This window comes from Crocuta crocuta, unplaced genomic scaffold (assembly GCF_008692635.1).
Source record: "Crocuta crocuta isolate KB4526 unplaced genomic scaffold, BGI_CrCroc_1.0 scaffold262, whole genome shotgun sequence".
Taxonomy (NCBI): domain Eukaryota; kingdom Metazoa; phylum Chordata; class Mammalia; order Carnivora; family Hyaenidae; genus Crocuta; species Crocuta crocuta.
In genome coordinates, this window is record NW_027528869.1 from 876769 (window position 1) to 880543 (window position 3775).

A 3775-nucleotide genomic window follows, 5' to 3' on the forward strand; every position below is an offset into this window, starting at 1 on the left:
TATATATGGGCTAAGTTAATATTTTTAACAGTAGAAGAAACTGAGCCTGTAGAGACTAGGTAGATTGTCCAAAGCAGTAGAACCGTAGAGTAAAAGAAGCAGAAGTGGCTTCAAATTCACCTAGTTTCACTCAGAGCCTGGACTCTTATCACTACTCATCTGCCAATGGTAGAAATGATTTGTTTAAGTCTAGGATTCTGTTTTTAAAAGTAGATTTAAAAATCAGAATAATCTAATCAGAGCCAGTAACTTTGTTCCTGGGTATTATGGTGACAAACACTGGCTGCTAATAATGCAACATGTCCGAGGATAGGCAAAACTGAGCCAGATCTCTTTCTCCCTCCACCCCCCTCTCTCATAATGGAGAGGAGTTTTACAGCTCAGAAAGTAAGAGGGGATAATTATTTACTTCTTAGAGGATTCTAATGTTTTGTTTTCCAGGAAAATGTGTGCTACTGACAGGAAGAATGGGTTTGTTTTTACAAGTAACTCAAATTTACTGCAATGGGTCTCACCAGAAATTGGTGCACCCATGTTCATTCTCTGCACTAGGATACAATACCTAAGGAGAATATGAAAAGATGCTTACTACAGCCTGACGAACTACTGGAATTTTCAAAACTCACAAAGGAATCAGAGGGGGAAACATTTCCTATGAGGAGAAGATTAAGATGCTTCGTAAGGCAGGCTGAGTGGCCCCCAGACTGATTCTCTTGAGAGAGACTGCAATGGATTTGGAGGAACCAGAAGAGAAAAAGGCAAGTGATGTTCCAAGCAAGTATACACACAGGAGACCATCCTCATAAAAGTCTGTGTTTTCCTTTATGCATCCCGAGGAAAAGTTTAAATTTGAATGTAAATTTTTAGTTCTCCTATACTGTGATACTGGGAGACTCTTGAAATTTTGTCAAGACTTCATGTAAATATCCTGCATCCTCATTACAGTTTAGAGTGTTTGGCAGTAACTGATGGACAAGCAAGCCACTGAATCCCCTTGTGAGCTTTGGCAAGAAGAGCTGGGAGGCTGATGGGTGTTTTCAGTGGATTAAGACATGGTATCGGTCACTTTCAGGTGAAAATGAGTAATGAGTACAAAAATGAGTAAATACTTTGGGATTGCTGCATTCCTCTACCCCATCCACGCACAACATAGGTAGCAGCATGTTCCTATGACATGAAGAAATAAAGAAGAATGTTCTTATTACACTCAGTTACATTAAACAAATAGTGTTCTTATACACCATAGATTTCCATTTGTTTGGAGTGGCTTACATGCATTAAGTTTATACAGTCTACAACTGTCATAAAGTCTCCCTGAGCTCTGTGCTTCTAATACTATTCATTAACTTGCCCAGTATTGTCAGACCAACAAAAATCAGAAGTTATCATCCTATGCTCCTAATAACCCTGTAACATGGTCTTGTAGGTTGATTTAGTAGATCTAAAGTGACTATCCTTTTCCAAAGAATAATTCTGGGACATTCATCATTTTCAAACTAATTTAATATTTCACTTTTATTATATATTGGTGATTGGAAGAAGTGATGAAGTGCAGTATTACAGCTGAGAAAAATTCACAACCAAAAGAAAGGGGAAACTACCCCCAAAGTTCTTCCCAACAGAAAATGCTATCTTTATTTCCATAAACAATGAAATTACTCTCTTCCGATCCAAAATCTTATCTTGTGGCTTTTATGAATGTAATTGGAAATAAAGAAATTAGAAATACACATTGTTAGTTATTTTTATGAATGTACATATGCATGTATTTGGTGAGGAGGTGCAAAATGGGAAACACAGGAAAGGATAGAGTGAAATATGTCATGGCATGGATTGGTCAACACAACAAGACTTTTTTAAAAAGTTGTATTTATCTTATTTCTGTTGCAACTATTTTAACCAGAACAGTCATTGAAATAGTAGAGATAATCAGCCAAGGACCTGCCTTCATCTTAACTCTAGCTTGTCTTTCTGGTAGAAGTCTCCAGCAGAAGCTTTCCTAGCCGACAAATTACAATTCATGTTACAGGGTTCATGTCCTGAGTTATCCTTGTTATACCTGACTCAAAAATCAACCTGCCATCTATGGCATAATAAAAATTAAATGTCTCTTAATCACAGCACTAACTAGCAAGCTACAGACAGACATAATTATACGTTGAAATTGTCTAGGCTCTGCTAATTCCAATATTGAGATCTTTCAAAGGAAAAAACAATGTCACCTTATATCTCCAATTCATTAAGAAGCATGTTTTTTAACCCACTATTCTTCACGCCATATTAACATGTGACAGGGGTCAAGATTACATTAAATTATAGTAAAATGACTATAGTTAACAGTGCCATTTGACAGCTTTATCGGTAACTGCTGTTCTTGAATTTGCTCTGAACAAGTTCTATTTTTCACTCTACCTCAGTGCTTTTTCACTCTTAAAATTTTTGGACCTAGAAGTCATAATTTTTCCCAAAATAAAAATAATAATAAAATACAATATGGTTCCATTTAGTTTCTTTTTTATACTGCATTATCTTGTTAAATTAATAATAGTAGAGGGAAAGATTATGAATACTGGATAAAAAATTTCCTTGATTATAAATAGGGAGAATTGTTTGTTTGTTCCCCTTGCTCAAAGCTTATTATTCTTCACTTACGTGACTTTTGGTCACCAGTTGACTTCCTGATCAGAAGCAGATCTAATGGAGTATTTCATTTTGCCACTGGACAGAAATAAACTCTTATCACTAAACCCCCCAAATTTTCTTGACTTAAGCCCCCTATACACTTTCCTTCTTTCCTTCCTTCCTTCTTCTTTCCCTCCTTCCTTCTTTTCTTCCACTCTCCCTGTCTCTCTCTTTGTTTTTCTTTTTTTCTTCTGCTTTCTCTTTTGAGAGATATACTTTGCCCCCATCTAATGTGTACGACAATAAGTCCATGACCAAAGAGAAAATTATTTAAAAGAACCAGAACTCTCTTACAACATGGCTCAAGATAACTCTCCAAACAAGACAATAGCAATGAATCATAGATACAGCTGCACCAAATTCACAGGTCAATTGAAAATCTTCATCAAAGCATTTGACCAAAATCTTTACCCAGGTTATGCTACAAAATAAAAACCTGCTTAAGAAGTCAACACTAAAGAGTCTAGAATCCAGATGAGGTTTCAGAATCAAAGAGCTAGGTACCAGGGCCAGGAAAAATCAGGACCTGATGAGGAGTTAGAATTAAGCCAAGATCAAGATCATCCTGAAGAGGACACTCAAAGTAGAGAAGACAGACAGTGCTGTACCAGCTATACTTCCACGCAATTACACCTCACTGAGGCATTCATGAACAACCTGGCATTGACTCCAGAGAGCAACTTGCTAAGGAACTTGTCATTCCTGAATCAAGAGCCCAAATTTGTTTTCAAAATCAGAGATCCAGATTCCATATCCAGAGAAAAAGAGAACCTCCTAATGAAGACTTAGAACAGAGATAAGACTAGGAAGAGGATCTCTGAGATGCGAGAGTTCAAGGCATAGAAGCTACAGAAAATCGCACTAATATCACTGTTGGCTGTCTTATTTCTCCAAAGCCAGAGCAAGATGGAAAGATAGTGATGTTCACTGTATTTGGTATCTTCAGCACGGACTCTAAATCTCTCACTCATCTTGGGAACATGTTTATCTGAACATACCTTCAGCTTTTCCAGAGCTGAGCCTCCTGGAGACACTAAACAGGACTTGAGGAGGTAGAGACAGGTACATGGTTCCACACATGTGGACCGATCCT

At 37.2% G+C, this 3775-nt stretch overlaps 1 pseudogene; it reads left to right on the forward strand.

Moving 5' to 3' along the window:
• The first annotated feature begins 2979 nt into the window (after positions 1 to 2979).
• LOC144225203 (double homeobox protein A-like) lies at positions 2980 to 3503 on the forward strand (annotated as a pseudogene).
• Positions 3504 to 3775: the final 272 nt, after the last annotated feature.